Source organism: Macaca nemestrina, chromosome 3, assembly GCF_043159975.1.
Source record: "Macaca nemestrina isolate mMacNem1 chromosome 3, mMacNem.hap1, whole genome shotgun sequence".
NCBI classification, from domain to species: domain Eukaryota; kingdom Metazoa; phylum Chordata; class Mammalia; order Primates; family Cercopithecidae; genus Macaca; species Macaca nemestrina.
This window is the reverse complement of record NC_092127.1, coordinates 24,078,305-24,103,734: the sequence shown is the minus strand read 5'-3', so window position 1 is coordinate 24,103,734 and position 25,430 is coordinate 24,078,305. Positions and strand designations below refer to the sequence as shown.

The window sequence follows — 25,430 nt, the reverse complement described above, 5'->3', positions numbered from 1 at the left end:
CAGGTGATATTTCACAGTGTATGACTGATAGAACCATGTGAAAAACAATATCCCCTTCTTCCCATCCCCTATATAGAAAACATTGACTCTTATTTGTTGATTGTGATGTGATGATGTATCACGTCATTGCATCACTGCTTTCTCCAAGCTCTAACCCCTTCTTTAGTCCCCACCAAGCATGTAGTGCATAGTGCTTGGTAATACACATATACAGAACTGTGGAGCTGCAGGAAGAACAGATTATCTTGTCCACAGTAGGACAAGGGAATACATCTGCAGGTGATACATCCCAAGACTCCCAGTGGATGCCTGAAGACACAGATAGTATTGAATCCTACTATATGTTAATACTATGTTTTTTTCCTATACCTGTGATAAAGCTTAATCTAAAAGCAAAGTTAAAAATTAGCAACAATTAATAATAAAATAAAAATAACTATAACAACATATCATAAGAAAAGTTACGTGAATGTGGTCTCTTGCTCTCTCTCTCTCCCAAAATACTGCAATAGCTTTCTACTGCAGTTGACTGTGGTTAACTGTGGGTAACTGATGCCATGGAAAGCAAAACCGAAAAGAAGTGGGGACTATTGTGCAAAACTAAAGGAAGTCCAGTAGCCTCATGTCTACTGGTAATTTCTGTTCTAGTTCCTCTATCTCAACCATATTATGTAAGACTCTTGACACATCTTCAGAAAGATAAAGGATTATTCTTTATTTAGGCTTATCTTCTTCAGTGCCTTTTGGGACTAAATAGAATGGGCCCAAGACCTGACCACTTGGCAGAGCCCAAAAGCCCACTAGTAAAATTATTATAAATTAAACTCTTTAATGGTTCAAGGAGGACTTTAGAGACTCTCTTTGATTTTCAGAAACTTTCAAGATCACATGCTGGCTATGTGATCAAGAGGAGTTAATGGAGACAGTGATTATGCACCTGAAAGCTGCATTAGGAAAGGAATTTCAGGAGTGAAGTGTGAATCTCAAGCCGAACAGGACTTCCCCTCGTTCTTCTGAACACACACCTGTCAGCTGTAAGCCTGGGCTCTGTGCCAGTTTAAAATGCTGGATCACACATCTGCGGGGCCCAGACAGGGGCACTCCAGATCCAAAGGCCACCCCCTCATTCTCCTATTCAGCCTTCCCTGAAGAGCTGAGGAGACAAAAGCTATTTCTGTTTAGTTGAAGGAAAGTTTTGATCTTTTAATATTGTGTTTCTATTCCTCATGCCCCTCTTTGCCTTTGATAATCTCATTCCTTCATAATCTTTCTCCAAAATCCCCAGAATACAGACCCCAGCTATGTGCTCTCATAGCATCATGTATATGTCTTCACAGATTTTGGTTACTTTTAAGTACTTGTTTCATGTTTGTCTTCTCCCCCAGCTCAAGCTCCTCAGTCCTCAGCCTAGTGTTGGGCACCATTTGCAGATGGAGCTGAGAAGATAACAGGCTTTCCTCTGTTTACCCTCCCTAACACCCTTGGAAATGGCCTACTGTCATAACTCACAATAATTGGATATTAAAATGTCACCTCTCTCCCCAACTAGCTATGACCTTGGATTGCCATCTATCCTTTGTTTATTAACCTACAATATATTTAAGATACCTTCTGGCTTTAAAAGCCTGATAGTCTAAGCTTCTAATACATCCTTTCATATGTTTTGATACCAGTCAAATGGAACTGTTCTCCAGTTGGTTTAATAGGCAAAAAATACACTGCTCTTCATAATCCTTTAGGAAGACATAAATGAACAGTCTCTCTGGTACCTACTCCCTTAGGAAACAAAAGAAGTGATTTTACTCTGTGGGATTAGCAGCTTATAATTATTAAGGATACTAATGACTACTACAAGAACACTCTCAACAGTCCTTTAGTAAAGGATTTTCATCTAGAAATCTCTCAACTGGTGTCTCAGAGAATTATCCACATAACTGTGGAGTGTCGATCTGACTTTGCTGAATTCCTTCTTAGATAGGCATCCCTTCTTGGCATTATCTTCATCTTTTTCTCCTTTCCCCTTTTCCTCTCTATTTTTCCCCTCCGGTCTCTTATTATCACTAAATATGAGAGCCCGTATTTCCTCAATTCATTGCAAAGTCACACTTCAGTTACTTCTTGGCACACCTGTGCACAGCACCCGTGGGCTGCTTGCAGCCTTGCTCATGTTTCCATTTTTCCCTTTGTAAGCAATAGTATCCCTTGTCCTTTACAGAGGGCTTCATTGCTTGCAGAAACCTCATCCCGGTAATTCTAGGAGCCTTCGACTTCCCTGGGTATTTCTGACCTGAATTTTGGCCAACTGTGTCTTACCAAGTCAGCAGGTTTCCTCCAAATATTATCATTAAGTGTTTCCTGTGCAAAATCCTGTCCTTTTCAATGTACTTGGAAGAAGGAAATAGAAAAAACAACGTGAGTATTTATATAGGATCTTTTCTTTTTACAGCCAACTGCTTGTGAATTCTTAGACAATTTCAAGGAGAGTGAAAGAGTTGATAGGAGCTGGGCAAACAAAGGTTAAAATGGGTTGAAGTCTTTTCCAATATTCCACAGGGAGTGATCAGGCTTGTGTGACCTTCACAAAGCTGTTAGAGTTAATTCCCTCGATGTCAGGGAATCAGATTAAGTTTCTAGAATTCAAGGCATTGCTGTGCCCTTTGCACAGTGGAGAAATACAAAGCACGCAGACTACCCCTAAGTCTTTGGGCAGGGAGCCAGTAGTTCTGTAGAGCTTAGTCCTGGAAACACTGAGATGGGGATGAAACTGACAACTGATACTTTACAGATCGTAGGCATCTGAAATGGGGTGGGTGGGGTAGTTCCTGGCGATGGAACAATAATTTTTAAGTTGGCATGATGGGTAAGAAAGGGCCAGGAAAAATTCAAAATGAAATTTTGAATTCAAACTATAATTAGAAAATAAGAAATGTTGAACATGGGACACAAAAGTAATGTCGAATCTTGTTGAAATTTAACTCTTGGAAGCCTCAAGAAAAAAAGTCTTTGGGTTCATTGTATTTCTACAAAGAGGTTATATAATTTTCTTTCATTTTCTAAAAATTTTATATAAGTTGAGAGGATATATTTATAAGGTATATTTATTAGTTTTTTTGCCTTATCTCTGAAAGTTTATTTATATTGGAAATAATTTTGAAAACTATTAATTTGAAATTTTTTTCTGGTATGAGGACACGATTTTTGCCATAATATCTTCAAATAGCTATTTTCCTAAGTGGAAATTAGGATTTGTTATGGAACAAATGTAAACAGAAAGAATGTGAAATCATTAAGCTTTTGATATGCAAAATAACATTCTATACTAACGTAATTTTCTTTCCAATTAGATCATTTTCTTGAGAAAATTTTCTGAACTTCTTTATTTTCTCCTTTTCTAGAATCAACAGCCAGTCCTGGAAGAATTACTTTATAGAGTTCTCCAACTGTGTAGAGAAAATCCCTCTTTGGGCTAGGAGGTTAGATTCAAGAAGAGGAGAATGCAACAAGTGGAAAGCTCATCTCTTCCAGGCCATGGGCATGATAAAAATAGGAGGGGAGGAGGGAAGGAATAATATATAGTTTTAAGGTTTGTGTGTCTAGATTTTCCTTCCCCTGCTTAGCAACATTAACGGAAAAGTCAAACTCTGGAAAGTATTTTTAAAAGGTTTATTCTGAGCCAGTATGAGTGACCATGGCTCAGGGAACAGTCTAAAGAGGTCCTGAGAAAGTGTACCCCAGGTGGTGAGGTTATAATTTGGTTTTATACATTTTAGGGAGACAGGAGTTACAGACAAAGACATAAACCAATACATGGAAGGTATACATTGGATTGGACCCAAAAGGTGTGATATATCTAAGGGGGGCTTACAAGTCATAGGTAGGTTTTAGGGATTATTTAGTGGACCACTGGTTGAGAGAGTTAAGCTACTATCTACTGTCTTAAGACTTGAAAACAGTAGAAAGGAATGCTTCAGTTAAGATAAGGAAGTTGTGGAAGCCAAAGTTCTTGTTACATAAGATGAAGCCTTACAGGTAGCAGTCCATTGAGAGAATAGATGGTAAATGTCACTTTCAGACCTTAAAGATGTCAGGCTCTCAATTAACCTCTCCCATATCCAGGGAAAGACCTAGAAAGGGAAGGTTTGGCGACATTCATAGAGATTTTCTACAGGTGCAAATTTCCCCCACAAGAGATGACTTTGTAGAGCCATTTCAATCCATTGGCCTGCAGCAACTATTTCAAAATATGTCAAGGAAATACATCTTATGGTAAAATATTTTGATTTCCTTTAGAGTCTGCTATCTATCATGTGATGCTAAACCAGAGTCAGGTTAGAAAGTAAGCCACATTATACTGGGTTAAAACAACTTATTTAATCAGATTTTATGGTTCATAGGGTGTGATTTAATCTTTGCCTTGTATAGCTTTAGGTCTTGTTTATAATTTGGTGTTTTATTGCCGCAAAGAGCCTGTTTTGTCAGTCTTAGGATCCCTATTTTAACATCAATGCTGGCCAGTTGTATCTAAACTCCAAAAGGCAGGGGTATAACGAGGTGTGTCTAACCTCCCTTCCCATGATGGCTGGGATTTCAGTTTTTCAGGTTTCTTTGGAATCCTCTTGGCCAAGAGGGTGTCCATTCAGTTGGTTGTGGGGCTTAGGATTTTATTTTTGGTTTACAGTATTGTGTTAGTCCGTTTTCACGCTGCTGATAAAGACATACCTGAGACTGGGCAATTTACAAAGAAAGAGGTTTAATTGGACTTACAGTTCCACGTGGCTGGGAAGTCTCACAATCATGGTGGAAGGCAAGGAGGAGCAAGTCCTATCTTATATGGATGGCAGCAGGCAAAGAGAGAATGAGGAAGACGCAAAAGTGGAAAGCCCGGATAAAACCTTTAGATCTCGTGAGACTTATTCACTACCATGAGAACAGTATGGGGGAGATTGCCCCCATGATTCAAATTATCTCCCATTGGGTCCCTCCCACAACACATGGGAATTATGGGAGTACAATTCAAGATGAGATTTGGGTGGGGACACAGCCAAACCATATCATGCATGTTATGAGAAATTCAAAGGAAAAGAAGTGGCTGTGGCCATCTTTCATGAGGACTCTGAAGAAGAGACTGCTTCTTGTGGGATATCCACCCACCTACATCGTGATTCCTGAGTGACATACATGGGCCTTAGAAGTAGCTGAAGGTATGGACGTGAAGCTTTTCATGGGGGTTGTTCTTCTTGGGTGAAGTAGTTTCAAATTAGGGCTGCAAAGCAGACTGTGCTTGCCTGGTCTGAATGCAAGACTCTCCTAAATGAGTGAAAGCCCAGATGCGCATTAGTGCAGGAGCTCTTTCGGAGCAGTTCATGAGCAAAAAGAGCGACTCTCGTGATGGCTGTGACTGAAGACCAGCTGGTGCCAGGGAATATTGCTGTGGAGACCAGTGAAGCCAGAGGATGCTAGTGTCCAAAGACTCTGAAGGACACTGGTTACTTGAGAGACTCAGAGAGACAGCGAGAGAGAGAGAGAGAGAGAGAGAGAGAGAGAAAGTGTGTGTGTGTGTGTGTGTGTGTGTGTGTGTGTGTGTTCCCAAGAGACAATGAAAACTACCAAAAGTTCTAATACAATTATTAGGTGAATTTAGTTGAAATTATATTGGATCTTTTCCCCTTCTTTCCTCCCTCTCTTTGTTCATTCCCTTCACCCCTCCATTCCTTCTCTCCTCCCTCTCTCCCTTGAATTAACCAATGGTGGGGGCTTTCGAGGAAGACTGGGTTGATTTTTTGCAGTTCCTTTTTCCCCTTTCTGGGCCAGCACTTCTACTGTCCCTTTTCAATCATAAAGTACTCTCCCCTAAGGCACCCTAATGCAGCCTCTATACCTTCTGCCCATGAAAACATCTGATAAACTAGCAAGAATGTGTTATTCACAACATTTTACTTTCCTCAGAAATATTTACACTTAGCATAAGCCCAGGAAGGGCTCAATGCTAAAATCAAAGAAAGGGAGGCAATAGTAGACTTTCAGGCTTCTCCAGTCAATAGAACAAAGATTTTAGGAAGTGGTTTTCCTCTCAAAGTTCAGCACATACACATATGCTAGGATGGGGAATACAAAATTACTGTTATTTGTGCCAGACCACAGGAATCCCCATTATTTGAAAAGTTTTCTCTTTCCAGAAAATGGAAGGTATTTGTCCGGGCAATTGCATTCAGGAGTGTATCAGCGTTAGCCAACTGCCAAGGAACAGTTGCCAAATGTGAAGCAGGGAAGAAAAGGATCTGATCAGAAGGGACAGAACTGGCCCTGATATTCACCATGGTGGTTTTCAGTGCATCCCAGATGGAGTGTCAGCAAGATTTTCTATTGCTGCCTCCCTGCTGAGAAGCAAACATCAATGTCATCAATCTGGCAGTGAGTAAAGGGAGGTGAGGGGATTGAAATATTTTGGGGACACATCTTTAGATGTCTTTAGCTATTGCCCAAATAAAGTCTGGAGAAATTTATGAGGGTATGAATCATAGTTCATTCTCATAGTGAGCAAATCTGTGTCTAAGATAAATTTGAGCCTAAATTAATATAATGAAATTATGAGTATTTTCAATGAAAAGAGTCAAACTCTGTAAAATATTTGAAGAGATTTACTCTGAGCCAAGTATGAGTGATCATGGCCCACGACACAGTCCTCAGGAGGTCCTGAGAACATGTGTCCAAGGTGGTTTGGGTGCAGGTTGGTCTTATATATTTTATGGAGACATGAGACATCAATCAAATACAGTTAAGAAATACTTTGGTTTGGTCCAGAAAGGCAGGAAAACTCAAAGTAGGGCAGGGGAGGGGGCTTCCGGGCTATAGATAGATTTAAACTTTTTCTGGTTGACAATTGGTTGAGTTTGTCCAAAGACCTGGGATGGATAGAAAGAAAGAAAATATTCAGGTTAAGATAAAAGATTGTGGAGACCAAGATTCTTTTGAAGTCTTATAGTGCCTGCCCTCAGACAACAGATGACCAATGTTTCATATTCAGATCTTTAAAAAGTGCTAGACTTTTAGTTAATTTCTTTAGGATTTGGAGGGCCTGGAAAAAAAAAGATCTAGCTATGTTAATAAAGATTCTTTACAGACACAAATTTTCCCCTACAAAGAACAGCTTTGCAGGGCCATTTCAAGATATGGCAAATAAACATGTTTTGGGGTACAATATTTTGATTTTCTTCCTTGTCTCATAATGTTATGCCAGAGATAGGTTGGAAAGTAAGTCAGGAGATACAAGGTTAAATAAAACCCATCTGATGAGAATTTATGGTTTGTAGGGCATGACTCTCCAGACCCCTTAGATAGGAATTTGGGCAAGATAAAAAAAATCAGAGCTTGGTCCTCAGTATAATAAACAGAGTAAAAACAGTAATGTGGGATGTTAAGATAAATACATATTTGTTGTACTGACTATATATAAAAAGCTTTTCTCTCTAGAATGGATGAAATTTCCAGATTATGATCACAAAGAATTACACACAAAAAAAGGACAAAGAGATTATAACATGTATTTAAGAAGTGTTAGGTAAACTTATTTTTCAGCAATTAGTATATTACAAAAGAAAGTGCCTTTCTGTGAACTACCATATCACATACTTAACACGGCTTTAGGGCAGAGCAGTCTAGAAAAGTGACTACATGTAGGAGCTTTGGGGCCATGAAGTCCTGGATTTAAATTCTGGCTCAGGCTCTTCTACTGGTTGCATAACCTTAGGCAAGTCACCTAAAATCTCTGTGAGACATTCTCATCTTTGAAAATTGTGATAGCAATGATTATTACCAAAGCATTGCTTAGAATCTCAGATTGTAATTTATGACATTGACTAGGAAACCATAGAAGATCTACTGTAGTCTGTCTGGATTTAGATTAGAGACCCAGGTCTCTTATGGTCTGCTCCCTTAAAATACACACACACACACACACACACACACACACACACACACACACGCACGCACACGGGCTGAAGAAATTCCGGAGAAACTAATTTTGAAATGACTGAAGTTGATAAGTTCTACGGAGAAAAACAGTGCAGAAAAAAGGTATAGGAAGTGTTGGTGTGGGCAAGGAGTTTATAATTTTAAATAGTGGCACTTAAGAACATTCCTGAAAGAGATAAAGGATTGAGTCACATGAATAGTCAGGGAAAGTGTGATGTAGGAAGGGGAATTGCAAGTATGGAAGTCCTACGATGGGCGTATGCTTGACGTGTTCCAGGAGCAGTAAGACCCAGGTATTGGAATGGAGCGGAAAAGGTGAACATTGGATGTAGTAGGATATGAGGTCAGTAGAGGAGGCCAGATCATTTAAGGCCTTGCAGATCATTCTAAGGAGTTTGCTTTTTATTTCTATTACAAATATGTGAAGATATTAGAGGGTTTTAATAGGATAATTTATGTTTTAACAGGGTTACTTTGCTGCATTGAGAAAAGACTATAAAGAGACAAATATAAAGACAAGGAGACCTGTTAGGAGACTATTACAATAATCAATACAGGAGGTGATGGTGATTTGTAGAGAAACAGGAAGCCTAGTTTGTACTAGGGTGGTAGCAGTGCGGTGTGCTGACAGACTGGATGTGTGGTATGATAAGAGAGATTTCAGTCCAGGTCTCTGGGAAGATGGAGTTGATATGTACTGAAATAGGGAAGACTAGGAGAAGAAGGATTCAGAGGGAAAAATCAAGAGCTCAGGTTTGGACATGTTAAGTTTTAAATGCCTACTAGATATCCAAGTGAAGTTATAGAGTAGGTGTTTGGGTATATGAACTTGTAGTTCAGGGGAGATGTCCAGGCTAGGATCATTAATTTGGGAATTATCAGCATATAGATGATACATAAGACTGTGATGCTGAATGAGGTCATCGAGGGAGCAAGTGTAGAAAGAGAAGAGAAATTGTCTGAAGACTCAGCCCCAGAGAACATCAATATTAGCAAGTTGATTAGGAGGAACCAGTGATGGAGACTGAAAACGAGTGGCCTCTGAGATAAGAGGAGAAGCAGGAGAGTGTAGTTTGCTGGACATTAAGTGAATAAAATGTTAATTAGGAAGGAGTAAGAAATTGTCTCAACTTCTACTGGATGTCACGTGAAAGACAGCTGGGGATGGAGCACTGGTTTTAATAATTTGGAAGCAATTTGTGACCTAGGTAAGGGTAGTTTTGCATTAAGGATAGTTATAAAGGTTGATAAAGTGGACTCAAGAAAATGAAAAGTAATATTGAAGACAAAGTGCTTTTTAGACATGTTGTAAAAAGTAGAGAAATGGAGCAGTAGCTAGAGTAGTATGTGAGATCAAGTAAAATTTTTGTTTAAAATGACAAAGTGATAATATATTTATGTGCAATAGGAAAAGGGCTAGTACAGAAGAAAAATTTAATGATACAGGGATGAAATAGAATAATGATGAAGAAATGCTTTCAAGTAGAAGAGGGAAAGTAGGAACTAATGCATACAATGGTTTGGGTTTTTCTAGGATAATGGACAGCTTATTCACAGTTTCAAGAGTAGCAGGGTATATGGGCACAGAGGTGGGTTGCTTGGTAGATATAATGGAGGTTTATGAAGATTCTCTTCTAATTGCTTCTGTGCTCTCAGAGGAATATGAAACCTGGTTCTGTGTTGAGAGATTAGAATACTGGGAAAGACAATGGACCAGAGAAACACAGAAGGATTCCCAGACAGCACTATGGCACCCTTGATACTAGAGGAACCCTCAGTATCAGTGCGTGCTTTTTTTCTGGCTATTTCATGTATGTGGATGCAGGCATGGTACACAGTTGAATTGGGTTTAACCAAGATTAGAAGTTTGTCAAGTAAGTATGAAGTAGTAAGGGAGGAGCAAGAGATTTAAAGATACATGCATAGGACTGATTACACTTATTGACATGGATTTCAAACTCTCCAAGGATGTGAATGAGGAGGTGACGGAGGTGAAGGACAGTGAGAGATGGTAGGATCTATGGATTGTAGACCACAGTGGCTCAAAAATTTGCCAGCTGGAAAGTAGAGAAGGTTAGTTAGAAATAGAGTGGTGAAAGTGATTTTAATGCCTGCTATGAGGGTCAGAGTAAGGAGTTTAGATTTTATACTTAATTGAATGGAAGGCTTTTGGAAGGTTTAAAGAGGGAAATGGCAAGATCTGATTTTTAAAAAATGTATTCTACCTGCTCTGTGGAGAATGAGTTACAGTGGAGTTGGGGAACAAGAGGAACAGTGGGAGGTAATGAAAACTGGAGAGATTTGGGGTATATTTTAGAATGAAGTTGACAGAACTGGCTAATGAATCGGGTGTGGGGGAAGGCAACAATGGAGAATCTATTGTTGCTAATTTTTTTGGTCAGGCCACTGGGTGAGCTGTGACTTCCTTTAGGAGAAAAACAAGAGACCTCTTTTGAAGATACAAAGTTTGAGATACGTATTAGATGCCCAGAAGGAAATATCAAATACTGTGTATTCAAGGATAGAGCATAAGAGAAAGGGAAGAGCTGTTGTCCGAGGCTGAGTGAAAGGACGGTGTTTAAGTTAGTGGGTCTGCATGGGCTCACTTGAGGAGTGAGATTAGAAAGAGGGAAAAAGTGCCACATGTTCATTAGTGAGTACAGGGATGAACATAAGGAAGAAGAATGAATACCTTTGAACACATAAAAAGCAAAGTTAACAAGCACTGAAGTGGACTCTTAAAGAAGACAGCTGGCCTGGCGTGGTGGCTCACGCCTGTAATCCCAGCACTTTGGGAGGCCGAGGCGGGTGGATCACGAGGTCAGGAGATCGAGACCATCCTGGCTAACACGGTGAAACCCCGTCTCTACTAAAAATACAAAAAATTAGCCGGGCGTGGTGGCGGGCGCCTGTAGTCCCAGCTACTTGGAGGCTGAGGCAGGAGAATGGCGTGAATCCGGGAGGCGGAGCTTGCAGACTCCAGCCTGGGCGACAAAGTGAGACTCCGTCTCAAAAAAAAAAAAAAAAAAAAAAAAGAAGACAGCTGATTTCTCCTTTAATTCCCACAGGAAGAGAAAACAAATCTGCCTTCCTGGATGTGGGGCTGCTGGAACAAAAAAACTACCTTTCTACTTCTACGCACTTCTTCAGTCTTCTATGCAACACCCTCCTTAGCCAGCTCAAGCCGTGATCAAAGTCACTCAGGAAGCTGTTTTTTCCCCCATAGTTTTAATAATACAACGGTCAGCAAATCCTCCCAACATATTCTAATATTTGATTAGTCTGTTGACATTTGTTCTCATATTGGTGTGTTTAATATTTAGGGCAACTACATCAAACCATGAAGACAAGGGTCAAAGTGTTAGATTATCAAAAGAGGTAAATAATATATAAATAATGTATAAGTAGTGCTGTAGGGTAATAAATCTATTTTGAATTTTTATTTATGATTGAAGAATATCTTCATGAATGAAGACTTTAGCTTGTCTAGAATTTTTTCTTGGCCCCAAATTTTTTTATTTAAATGTGTTGCTTCTTTTCCACACAGCAAATTTATAGCTAAAAATTTTTTTTGATCTTCCTTTAGCAATAGCCTGTAAGTATAGCAATCAAATATTCTTTTGTGGTTAGATAATATTTTTACCCCAAGGATCTCTAAGTATTTTAGTGATCAATCAGCATTTAATCCCCTATTTGGTGCAAAACAGAGAGATACTGAAAGGCCAGATGGATTTTGCAATATTCCAAAGTAAATTAAATGCAGAACAAGGAAAAAAAATCTCAGGGTTCCTGAATCACAGAGACTAAGCGGTTCAGGACACCAAATCATAGCTAAAGACAGTGAAAAATGATAGTTTCTAAAAAAGTGGGAATAGAAAAAAAATGTGCATTTACTGTAGCTATTTGCTTTGAGAAATCCTTCCTTCCTTCCTTCCTTCCTTCCTTCCTTCCTTCCTTCCTTCCTTCCTTCCTTCCTTCCTTCCTTCCTTCCTTCCTTCCCTTTTTTTCTTTCTTCCTCCCCCTCCCTTTCTCTCTCCCTCCCTTCCTTCCCTTTGTATTTTTTTGCCCCAAACCTTACTTGCCCAGAAACATCATCTACTTGTGGATTCAATAGAAGTTATCCCCTCTGTTCTTTTACAAGAGGTTCCCTTTTATTTCATGGTTTTAGCTATACAGAGAATTCAATTCAACAAATAACTGCTTTGCACTTACTATATATGTTAAGTCTTGTGTATGTGCTATTACAGAAGGGAACACATAGAAATGCAAATCCTTCTTAGTATGGTAAGTTCTGTAACAGAGAAAGGAAGGGATTATAGTGTAACGGTTAAGAGCATGGGCTTCAGAGTCAGACTGTATGGCACTAGTGTATGATGTTGAACGAGTTACTTAACTCTGTGTGTCTCAGTTTACTCATTGATAAAAAAGTAATAATAGTAGTATTTATTTCATAGGAGTTTAGTGAAGTTTAAATAAGATATATATTAGAACCGTACCTGGCGTATAGTAGGCATTATATAGGTATAACTATTGTTTATAATTATGTAAATATTAAAATTTACACAATTATAATTGTAGTGTTTCCTAGATTTATCATTTATCATATCATATATCATCCTAGATTCTCATTTATCAGCATATTGGAAATGGCAACAGTCATGAAAATCCTTCCTTCCCCAGTTTCCCCGTCTTCCTTCATTTGTTCTCTGCCTGATTGTCCCTTCCCATTGGCCTGTGTCTCCTCAACCAGTGTCTCCTGTGCTCCGTGTCTAATTGTTGGCGTCCTCCATTTTGGCTTTCTCTTTTTCTCATTCTACATACTTTGCCTGAGCAATCTTGCCACTCCTGGGGCTTATGTAATCACCTGCACACGAATGACTGCAATTCTACATCTAAAGTATAGCTGTCTGCTCTAAGCACTAGTCCGCATCTCTATCTATGGGACTAAGAAAAATGTTTGGTGGACTAAGGAACCCTAAAAGCAACATGTTTAGAGTGTTTCTTGTCACTGTTTGCCTACACTCCAACCTGATTCCTGCCTTGACTTTCCATTGTAATTAAAGGTACCACTGTTATACCATAATCCGCGTTGGAAACCTGGAAGTCACCTATGACCACATTCAACCAGGTAATCAACTCTGTCAGTTACACCTCTTACATTTCTCTTGACTCCTCCCATCCCTTCTCTACCTTTGTTGCTGCTATTGAATTCAGGTTTTCTTCTCAGTCACCTGACCTATAGTAACAGTCTCTTACCTGGTCTGTCTGCTTCCAATTTCAGCATCTCTTCCTTAAGATCAACCTTTACGTTGCCAGCAGACATTTTCTATAGTGAAAATTAGATCACATTTCTTTTCTGCAGAGTTTCTACAAGTATAGCATTGATACTTTCACTAAACTCACCTGGGATTGTTTTTTTTTAAAGTGAAAATTTCTGGAGCTAAACTCAGATTTGAGAATTAGAATTCTCACAAGAGAATTCACATTCACACAGGGCCCAGGAATTTACGCTTTAGTTCATTTTACCCAAACGAGAGTCTGAGAAGTGTTGGCCTATAGTATGAATTCTAAACACCTACCCTTTCATGAGGCTTCTTCATCCCGCACTGCTCCTTCTTTGCAATCTCTGCTCTAGGCCCATAGAATTATTGGATTCTCCAAACGCAAAACAGTATTTCATACTTTCTTGATCTTCTATACTTCAAAAAGTACCCTGATAGTTCTTTTTCTCCTTTCTGTAACTAACTTGGCATATCACAAATAACATCTCCTTTCTCACCAGTTCCTGGAGATTTACTATAAAAATATCACTAAATCATCAAAGGAGGAGGTTTCATCTTCTCCTTGCTCCTTCATACCCCTTGTTTTACAATCTAAATAAAGACTGGCATCCTAGATATGACCTCTAGGGTGTGCGTCAGCTGGGCTCATGTACCTCGTTGTATTTCAACCTTCTCCTCACTTGTGTTGCTTCACATTCTGCCTTCTTTCCATTCATGTGAGCCATGTTACTAACTCAAGGTTTCCACACTGGCTGTTATCTCTGCGTAGAATTCCATTTCTACACTGCCTCACCCAGTAAATTAGTACAAATGTTTCAGAAGTTGGTTCAAGGGATCTTTCCATGACCTTACAGATCAGCGTTTCTACAGGTCACAGTTTCTCAACAGTGGCAAGATGGCATTTTGGACCAAAGAGCTGTTTGTTGTGGAGAGCTGTCCTGTGCATTGTAGGATGTTTAGCGGATGCTGGCAGTACTTCTAATTTGTGACAATAAAAAATGTCTTCAGACACTGCCATATGTCTCCTGTAGCAACATTACCTCCAGTCTTGAGAACCGCTGGACTGCGGTAAGTACCTCTGTTAAATGCTCTTCATACTTTTTATTCTCCAAGTTGTGCTTGTAATTATTCAGGTGTGATTGCTGTTTGCCTGCTAGAATGTAAGTGCCATGGTAGCGGGGACCATGACTGTCCCATGTACTGTTCCATCCCTGGTGTCTCACACTGTGCCAGTACTAAGCATTTCAGACTGAACTTTGACCCGCCTGAAATCCATGCATTGCAATCCTAAACTTTAGTACCTCAGAATGTGACTATCTGGACATGTGGCTTTAAAAAGGTAATTGAGTAGAATGTGGTCATACAGATGAGCACAATCCAGCGTGACGATTATCTTTGTAAGAAGGACAACATGTGTGCACAAAGAAGGAAGACCCTGTGCAGACACCAGAAGAAGATGGCCATCCGCAAGTTAAGGAGACTCCTCGAAATAAACCAACCTTGCCAACACCTTGTTGTTGAACTTCCAGCTTCCAGAACTGCAAGAAAACAAATCTGCTTTTTAAGCCACCCAGTCTGTGGTATTTCATAATGGCAGTCCTAGCAAACAGATACACTAAGTAAGAACTCAACAAATATTTACTTGACTAAGTCTCTTTTGCACAGTCTATACCATGTGAGTCATTCCTTTCTTTTTGTCTGACCTTCCAGATAGTCTCTTAACACATTGATTTTTTTCCTTCACTGAACTGATGGGTTTCATGTCTACATTGATGAATAATATCATACCTCAATCTTGGAGTTTCTTCTACAAATTTAATCTACTGCATGGAATAGCCACAATTTAGCCCATTATCTCTTTGAACATCTGCACCATCACTGCTCCAGTTACTCTGCTTGTGGCTTGTCTTACGTGTCTATGCCTTTGATTCTCCCATATTTTCTCAAGTTGACAGTCCAGAGCTTTTACCGTCTCCATTCAACCAGATCACGTTATCCTGCTTTCTTCACTTGCCTCTTATTCATGCAGGCTTCCTGACAAGTTATCTTGATGTTACTCTTTCTAGCCTCCCGAATCATTTAGCCCCTTGAATTTTCTCTCAGCTTTTTATGCCAATCTTCAATTCTGTCACTCCTAGCTATGAAACATTTATAGATGAGTCATAAAAACCTCATAATGGAGTCAGATGACCTAATTTCAATGGGCCTGTCACTCTTCCTGAACTACCCTCTTTAGTCTCATGAACTCCATGTTATACTTTCTATAACAAGGAATTAACACTTTTTACGTACTCCTAAAGTCTCAGTCACATTCCTCCTATTTTTCCCAAGAGATAACTTTGCCTCCTACTTAATTTGATAGAGTTTTTACTAAATACTAGTCCCATGAGTTGCCCAGAGTAAACAGAATATGGTATCAGATATGGCTGGGAAATGCTGGGCTAAACAAAAGTAAACAAAGGTCTTTGACATCGATATATTGATGCACATTCAGAATATCCAGGAAGGAGATCATAGTGGACATCTTTAATTTTTTGGTCCATATTCATGACTCTTCATTCTTGTACTGGTACTCAAATATCCTTTGAGGAAACCACTTCCTGTCTTGTCTGTTTGACATAACTTTAGTGAATATTCCTAGCCACAGGGATGGATTCAAGGTAGTCACATGACGTAAGTGTGATCAGGTACTGCAATTTCATTTTCCTGGACAATGTTTTGCTCAAGAACGGGCATATAATTGCAGGTTGGAGAGTGAATCCACTCTTTTCCTCCACATTTAATCTAGGAGGCTTTAGGCTTAGGTATCTGGTTGCTATCCTGAAGCCATGTGGAACCTGAGCAAGGAAGCTATTATGGAGGGAATCAGAGCAGAGGAGAGCCTGAATACTGGTAACATTGGTTGAACTCCTGGGTCAACTCCTCTGAATCCATACATCCTTTGACTTTTCTGTTACTTGAGTCAATATGTTCTGTTTTTGCTAGGTCAGTTTAGGTAGGGTTTTCTGACACAACAGGAAGAGTCCCAGTTGATCTAGAAATTGATACAAGAGTAGGGATGACAAGTGAGTATGGGCTTGTGAGATTGATAGAGTTCCAGGGTTGAGTGAAGTCTCCCTGAGGTCTGCTCTACTCAAGATTGACATTAGAAGTCTTTGTTATACCTCATGTAAGGTAAAACATACATTATGTAACAATATAAATATCTCACGTATACCTCAGTAAGCCTTTATAAAAGACAAGCTAGTCTGAATCTATGGCTAAAATAAAAGTTGTAAAATAATGAAGTTTTACTAAAAGACAAATTTCTTTCTGCTTTTCATAATCCAATAAGCTAAAAGCCCAACAACATGGAGTCATAGGGTTGGAAAAGTTGAATTCTCTTTTCAATGAAAGATTAGTGCAAGTATTGGTGAGGACACAGGAAATACAATAGGAGACAACATAGCTTTATCTCACTAGTCCTCCTAAGTGCTTCCTGTTCTATACTTACTATCCAACAACGGGTGTGGTTGTGTTTGTTGTATAGGTTGCCAGATCACAAGGATCCATGTCCAGACAAAACTTGGAAAGATGCTTGTCACCCAGAGATCCTGGAGTTAGCACGAATGTAATGTAATGTAATGTAATGTAATGTAATGTAATGTAATGTAATGTAATGTAATGTAATGTAATGTAATGTAAAACTTGATGATCTTTGGGTTGCCTTCTTCTGGAAAGCACATGTGGGCTTTTGGGTAGTCAAAATGAAAATATCATGTTTTTGCCTGCCCGACACCCATTACTCCTTCTTCAGTAAACAGTTCCATGCATTTCTTCTAGGTAATTACTCCTGCAGCCCCTCCATCTGCTCCATCTTAGTCCTTACATTCTGTTATGGTTCCACTCCTGACTCCAGGTGTGGTCATATAAAACAGTGGTCCCCAACCTTTTGGCACCAGGGACTGGTTTCGTGGAAGACAATTTTTCCATGCACAGTGGGGTCGGGGGGTGGGAGGATGCTTTTGGCATGAAACTGTTCCACCTCAGACCATCAGACATTAGAATCTCATAAGGAGCATGCAGCCTACATCCCTCATATGCACAGTTGACAATAGGGTTAGTGCTTCTGTGAGAACCTAATGTGGCAGCTGATCTGACAGGAGGTGGAACTCAGGCAGTGATGCTCACTCACCCGCCGCTCACCTCCTGCTATATGGTCAGGTTCCTACCAGGCCATGGACTGGTACCAGTCCCTGGCCTGGGGGTTGGGGACCCTTGACATAAGCAAGCTGTACTATAATTCCATTCCTCCGGCCACAGTTCAGATATGAGCAAGCACAAGTATGTGCACTTAAAGTGAATTCAGGGATTTATGTCAGACCTGCTAAGAAAAACAACCCCTAAAAATGTAGCCTTGGAACTGCTGGCAGCTGTCTTGACACTATGTGGAGCCTGAGGAGGAGGCTAACATGAAGAGCTGAGACATAAAAGCTATGTATCATTTTAGCCTGGGCTAAGCCATGTCTGAAGCCAGAACTATCTCTTCAATTTAATTTGAAAGGAAATAAATGTTCTTTTAAAATTTCTGTTATTTGCCAATAACAAATTTCCAAATGGTATAAAAATATTTTACACATGATATTCCACACTTTTGACCATGAACTATTTTTCATGTCATACTTTTTAACCTACTATGTAGTTGGTATTTTTAATAAGTCAATGAGTATGTCATTAACTGAAAATTAAAAGACAAACTCAATAACAAAATATTATGAGGTAAGTGTTTACAGGTTTGGTTAATTCTACACTATTTCTGCTTATCCATTCTGCCATCCCCAGTTAACTGGGTCCTTCGACTAGCCTCTCTCAAAGTCATAAGATGTCCTCGTTACAGGCATTGCACCCTGACACAGCAAGACTGAACAGAAAGAGGAAGTGCTGTATTGTGTGCTAGTTTAAGAATGAGAAAACGTCTCTCAGGCTGTCTTCTACTCTTGAGATTCCGCTTATGTCTGTCTTGTTGCCTCAAACTGGGTTATATGCCTGTTGCTAAGCCACCCATTGTCAAGATAATAGGATAACCACAATTGGTGGAGACTAACCAGGATTAATCTGTGGTTTGTGGATAGGACTTCTTTCCCTGGAGGCTGGAAACCTGAATACAATTGGTGTTCTGGTTGTAAGGAAGAAGGGGAGAACAGGTGTTGAGAGGGTAATTAAGAGAGTCTACCAGACCATGGAATACATGGGATAAAATCATGTAGGAGATTAAGTTACTCAGGTTCCAGCATTTGAATTCCCACTCGTCTTCAGTTTCTTTTCAGTGATTCAAAATGTCTTTTTTGTATAAACCATGTTGTATATACAGTCCATTCCTGTCTTAGAGGAAAAGATGGCTCTCCCATGTTCCTAGTACTAAATCCTCCGTGCTACCCTTAATCATAACAGTTTTTGCCTGTGTTTGATTTGGTTATTTTATCCTGTCATTCCTTGTCTGTATTCCAAATGTAAGCCTTTCTAGTTAACAGTTCTTCCTGTAATGGTATTCAAATATTGAATTTGAATATTCAAATATTGCCACGCAATTCTCTCCCTAAATACATCTTCCGCTGGTCTCATTCTTCCACCTAACAATTTCCTCTGTTCCTGTGGGAATTCATGCTCCTTGGCATGTTCATATGCTTTTCAAACACTCTGTCTAGGTCTGTGCCTTACCTGATGCCTGCCCTTGGCTTCTGTACGAAGCCCTCTTTCACAGAAGATGCTCCTGCTCCATTTCCAGTACATCATGGGTCAGGAGTGGGAGTTGGCATTTTCTCAGCACTGTTTCTAAGCCATTATACTTGACTCTTGTTCTAAACCACTCCTCTTTAAGACTTGAGTATTCCAACTAGATAAACTTCTAACTTCCCTTCCAAAAACTGGACAATGACATATTTATTAAGAACATTAGCAGGCATATCATATTCTTCCTTTCCATCCTTATTCTTTCCATGGTCTTGGGGACTTCATCATCATAAATGATTGTTCTTACAGCTACCCTTAAAGTTTCTTCTTTTGCCCATCCCCCTTTTCTGTCTGTCTCCCTCCTTCCCTCTAGTCAATTCTTTCTCCATCTCTGCCTCACACCTCCTTCCCTCTCTCTTTTCCTCCTTCCCCTCTCCCTTCTTTTCTTTATTATCTTTCTTTCTTTACAGCTTTATTGAAGCTTACGTGATGTGAAAGACATTTTGTAGGTATATTATCTATTGCCTCATTTAAAAAATAGTCCGAAACTTGGTGGCTTAAAACAACAAACATTTTTCTCTCTCACCATGTCTGTGAATTGGGAATCTGGGCTTAGCTGAGTACTCTGGCTCATGGTCTCTCACAAGGCTGAAGCCATAGTGCTGGCCAGAGTCACAGTATTTCCGTGTGCAACTGAGGGTGGATCCACGTTGAAACTCAGTCACACGGCTGTTGGCAGGCCTCAGAGATCCACTTCCAAGCTCACTCATGAGGGCCCTTCTTGCCGTATGAACCTCTCCAGGACAACTTGCTTCCCTTAGACCAATATTTTCATGAAAAAGAGACAGAATAGGGAGAAGGAGGAAGGAAGTCCTGGAGGGAAGAAGACAGAAAGAGAGAGAGAAGAATGAATTCAAGGTGAAAGCATACATCATTTCTGTAACCTAATCCTGGAAGTGACATCATTACTTCTACTACATTATTTTCACTATAAGGAAGTCACTAAATGCAGCCAGTACTTAAAAAAAGGGATTCTACAAGGGCATGAATACCAGGAAGTGGGGATCACTGGGGGTCATTTTACAGGCTGCCTACCACAATGTATTATGACACGTGTGTACATGACACTATCACCACAATCAAAGTAACTGACATTACCATCGTCTTCCAAAATATTTTCATGCTCCTTTAGAACTCATTCCTCCTTCCACCTCCTCTCTCTGGTAAGCACTGCTCTCCTTCTGTCACCATAGATGTGTTTGAATATTCTCAAATTTCATTTAAATGGAACAATACGTATTTTTTTGTTTGGCTTTTCACTGATCATAACAATTTTGAGATCCATCTATGTTGCTTGTATCAATAGCTTGTCCTTGTTATTACTGAGACATATTTCAATGTATGGATCTATCATAATTTGTTTATCCATTTGACTGCTGATGGACATTTGAAATATTTCCTGTTTAGGGTTATTATGAATAAGGCTGATATAAACATTTGTGTTCAAGTCTTTGTGTGGAGGTGATGGTTAGTTTTATGTGTCAACTTGGCAAGTTTATGTTTGAACAGCAGCCTAGATGTTGCTGTGAAGGTGTTTTTTAGATGTAATTACCATTTAAATCAGTAGACTTTGAGTAAGCAGATTGCCCCAGTTCAGACTAAAGACTGCAATGTCAACTCTTGCCTGCATTTCCAGCCTGCCAGACTGCCATGCAGATTGCAGATTTGCCAGCTTTTACAGTTGTGTGAGACAATTTCTTAAAATACATCTCTCTCTCCTTTTCTGTTTGTTCTGTTTCTCTGGAGAGCCTTGACTGGTACAGATTTTGGCACTGAGAGTGGTTCTAGAGGAATGAAGTCTTTTTTTTTTTTTTTCTTTTAACTTTTAGGTTCAGGGGTACATATGTGGGACGTGCAGGTTTGTTAAATAGGTAAACATGTGCCATGGTGGTTTACTGCACAGATAGTCCCATCACCCAGGTGTTAAGCCCAGCATCCATTAGCTATTCTTCCTGCCCCTCAATCTCCTCCTCACAACAGGTGCCCAGAGTGTGTTGTTTCCTGCCATGTGTCCATGTGTGCTCATCAATCAGCTCCCACTTACAAGTGAGAACATTTAGTGTTTGTTTTTCTGTTCCTGTGTTAGTTTCCTGAGAATAATGGCTCCAATTCCACCCATGTCCTTGCAAAGGACATGATCTCACTTCTTTTTATGGCTGCATAATATTCCATGGTGTATATGTACCATAGTTTCTTTATCTGGTCTGTCATTGGTGGGCATTTGAGTTGATGCCATGTCTTTGCTATAGTGAATAGTGCAGCAATGAACATACGTTTGTATGTGTCTTTGTAATAGAATGATTTATAATCCTTTGGGTATATACCCAGTGATGGTATTGCTGGGTCAAATGGTATTTCTGGTTCTAGATCTTTGAGGAATTTCCACACTGTCTTCCACAATGATTACACTAATTTACACTCCCACCAACACAGTAAAAGTGTTACTTTTTCTCCACAACCTTGTCAGCATCTGCTATTTTTTGACTGTAGTAATAGCCATTCTGATTGGCATGAGATGGTATCTCATTGTGGTTTTGATCTGCATTTCTCTAATGATCAGTGATGTTGAGCTTTTTCTCATATGTTTTTTGGCTGCATGAATATCTTCTTTTGATAAGTGTCTGTTCAAGTCTTTTGCCCACTTTTTAATGGGGCTGCTTTTCTCTTGTAAAGTTGTTCAAGTTCCTTGTAGACTCTGGATATTAAACCTTTGTTAGATGGATAGATTGCAAAAATTTTCTCCCATTTTGTAGGTTGTCTGTTCACTCTGATGATAGTTTATTTTTTTTCTGTGTAGAAGCTCTTTAGTTTAATGAGATCCCATTGGTCAATTTTTGTGTTTGTTGCAATTGCTTTTGGTGTTTTTGTAATGAGATCTTTGCCCACATCTATATCCTGAATGGCATTGCCTAGATTTTCTTCTTGGGTTTTATAGTTTTGGTTTTTACATTTAAGCCTTTAATGTATCTTGAGTTAATTTTTGTATATGGTATAAGGAAGGGGTCCAGTTTCAGTTTTTCTGCATATGGCTAGTCGGTTCTCTTGCACCATTTGTTAAATAGGGAATCCTTTCTCCATTGCTTGTTTTTTGTCAGGTTTGTCTAAGGTCAGATGGCTGCAGGTGTGCAGTCTTAGTTTTGGGTTCTCTATTCAGAACAGAATCTTAAGGATAAGTTTTCCTGATTGGTTCTGGGGTTTCTGGAATTGGTTCTTTAATTTTACTAGATCTAAAGGTGCCAATGACTATTTCCATTAGGAAAGAGAGCACTGATTTCCATGGCATAATGTGGCAATAGTACCACATAAATACTACCATTAGGTACTGCTAATCAAATACTTGTAAGAGGCAAGTTTCTGAAGGACCTCGTGTTTGGTATATTTTTATCAGACTAGTGTGTATAATGGCATGGGCTGGTTGCCTCTGGTTATGCTGAACAAAGTCTTAGGAGGTCTTAGAAATATTAAAAATGTTTTGGAAGTCTGTCTGTTAAATAATATTTCTTCCTCTTCTTTTGTCTACTCTTTATTCCTCTTGGATGACTTCATTATCAGGCAGGCTCTGGCTTTATGTTGGCAAAGGGACTCCAGCAGCCAAGGCTTGCTTGGCTCTGGTATATTATCTTTAAAAGAGAGAGTGGCTCTTTCCTGATAGTTGAGAGTTAAAAGTTTCAGGGAGGATTTCATTTGGCCTAGCCTGGGTCTCATGTCCATCCTTGGATGTCCCTGAAGGATGCGTTACTCTGACTGGGTGGCCCAGGGCCAGGTGCCTATCCTGATGCTGGAGATCATGGTCAATTGTACCAAACCATGCAGACTTGGTAGAGTGGGGATGATTCTGCAAAAACAATGTAATAATTCAATTAACAGGAAAAAAGAATTCTTGGTACCTTCTATAACTCCCCCAGGCACTCTTTGGCTTTTCCTTTGCTCTTACTACAGTTGGTACACACCTTAAATAAAGCCAGTATTGCATTATATTTGTGTGTTCATCTTATCTGATTCTCCCTGTGATTATAAATTCTGTGAGGGCAGAAATCATTTATTTTCATCTTCATATTTCCATTGCTTAGCATACTTCCCAGTTTATAATAGTGCTTAACAAACATCCATTCCTGGATTTTTTCTATTTAATTTTATTTAATTAATTGCTCTCTTGCTGGAGCCTTTGTTGTCCCTGAACACTGGGTTTTCTTCCATCACCTAAGTCTTTCTCAGGTATGTGTCTTTGTTGAAATACAAAGCTCTTTTTAAAAATTTGTTATTTACCTTTTACCAAAGAGTGTCTTTTTTTCTTGCCTTTCTCCTTCAAGTTTCTTAAAATAGCAGTCAAGTCTTCCGCCTCTCCTCTTCCCTCAACCCACTGACTAACTCCTTCCTTTTTTCTTCATTGTCTCTAGTGATCTTCTTGTAAAATCCACTGGCCATCTACCAGCTTGGTTCTTCTTAGCCATGCCACAGCACCTGGCGCTGATTATCCCTTGGCTTTCATTTTTTCCGTGGATGCTCCTGATCCCTCTCCTAACTCTCTGATTACCCGTTAGCGAAACACTGTGTCTTCTTCACAGAACATGTTAGGCTCCGTGGATACAAAAAGTAATGCTCTTGCCATCAGCAACTTTTAAAGTAGTTGTGTGCTTCTTGTTTCCAATAAAACTTGATATTTGAATTGCTAGAATGGTCCAATAACTGAATTTTGTACCTACAGATGTCCTTGCCAGTCCATTCAAAATACTGTTTAAAAAGTATCCTACTGAAGTCACTCCTTTGCTCAGGAGCTTTCACTGGCTCTTCATCGCCTGCTAAATAAAATTCAAACTGTTGAGGGGGGCTTGGTCTCTTTTGTTAACCACTCCCCGATGCCCACCCCCATGCTGTGTCTCTTCTGCTGTCCCCACAGTATCCTGCTTTCTAGGCAACCTTGAATGGCTCCTACCTAAACACTTGCTTTCTAAACTTTGCACTTCTGATTATTACATTATTTCAGCATGTAATACACAAACATTAGTACATGCCTTTTGAGACACATCTAACCAATTCCACCTCTGTTTCTTCTATGATGCCTTCCTAGACTTCCCATTTAGAAGCGATTACATCTCCCTCTGAATGTCAATAGCATATAGATTATGTTAATCTGTAGTTTTAGGAACCTTACAGGAGCTGCATTTAGACTATGAGCCCAGATCCTGGGTGGGCAGAAAATACTACTCAGTGTCTGCCAGATCCTAGGTTTTAACTCAATAAATATGAGAGGAGTGACTAAATAAATACCTGTTGTAAAACCAGCCCCGCACGAATATAAAATATTTGCCCAATAATACTTTCATTGGCCATAAAGAACTCAATGGAACTTTCCATGTTGTTCTGTGTTGTGCCACAAATAATATACACATCGTCAGTCACTGCTAAGCAATTTCTGACTCTAATCAACAAGATAAGGAAAATCCGGAGCAGGGTAATGTGGGGAGAAGTAAATCAGTTCAGTTTCTCTGACTGCTTGAGGACCTATCACCTTCCACAGAAGGGAGGTTATCAAGTTAAAAACAATTTCGTGTAACCATTTTGGGTTGCTATGTATTTAATCTGTCCTTTTTAATAGATAGCTAAGAGTGTGAACAAAATCAGTCGAAGTAGCACCATTATCTGTCATCACTGGTATCACTTATTCAAAGGAGTCCACTCAAGTACTTCTACCTTAGATGCTAAACGAATTAGAGATTTAGATGGCAACTTTAATGAAAATGGATAATTTGACAATAATCAAATTGACTGCAATAATGAAACTGGTAAGAACATCACTTAAATAGAAGAATACATTAGAAGTATATTATAGAGGTTTCAGTTTCGTTTGACATCATTAATCCCTTCTCATCAGGGAGTTTATAGTAGTTCCGTATCTACTATTATTAAGGGAATAACCCTGTTGGTGATGCCAGCATTTCAAAGCTGCTTTTATGACCTGTGTATCTTTACCCATTGTTGTTGTCTTTTCTGTGTTAGAGAGGGCGCTCCGACCCCTTTTCAGGTTCATTCAATCTCTATTCGATTCCAATTCCTCTAACGAGGCTTTGCTGCCTTTGCTGTGAATCCTCAGACATTCACGAGCTCTTTGTCCAGTACTTTTTATTTCTGGTTGACTTTCTTCTTTGGAGCTGTCCTTTTCTTGCAGACTGTTCATGCTCTGTGTCCTGCACGACAATAAAATCTTTGTATATTTCTTTTCCCTGCAGGCTGCCCTTTCCAAGCTTTACACTACGAACTGTTGTCTTTTTATTCTCTCATTCTCTTTTCAGTTCTAAGCCTGCACATAACTCTTTCTGGTGCTACTGCTATTTCTCTATTCCTAACCACACCTAATTTATGCTGACAGCATTTATATGAAAGCTTACACACTCCATGCATCTCTGTCAT

General features: G+C 39.5%; 1 long non-coding RNA gene across 1 annotated transcript in view; it reads right to left on the bottom strand.

The window, feature by feature from the left end:
- LOC105466717 (uncharacterized) overlaps nt 1–20,018 on the bottom strand; it is a 36,564-nt gene extending 16,546 nt beyond the window's left edge. Inside the window, exons 1-2 of the long non-coding RNA XR_978430.2 lie at nt 19,549–20,018; nt 13,551–16,287 (exon numbers count right to left, since the gene is read on the bottom strand). This is a non-coding gene — a long non-coding RNA (uncharacterized lncRNA). The remainder of the gene's footprint in view (nt 1–13,550; nt 16,288–19,548) is intronic.
- Nucleotides 20,019–25,430: the final 5,412 nt, after the last annotated feature.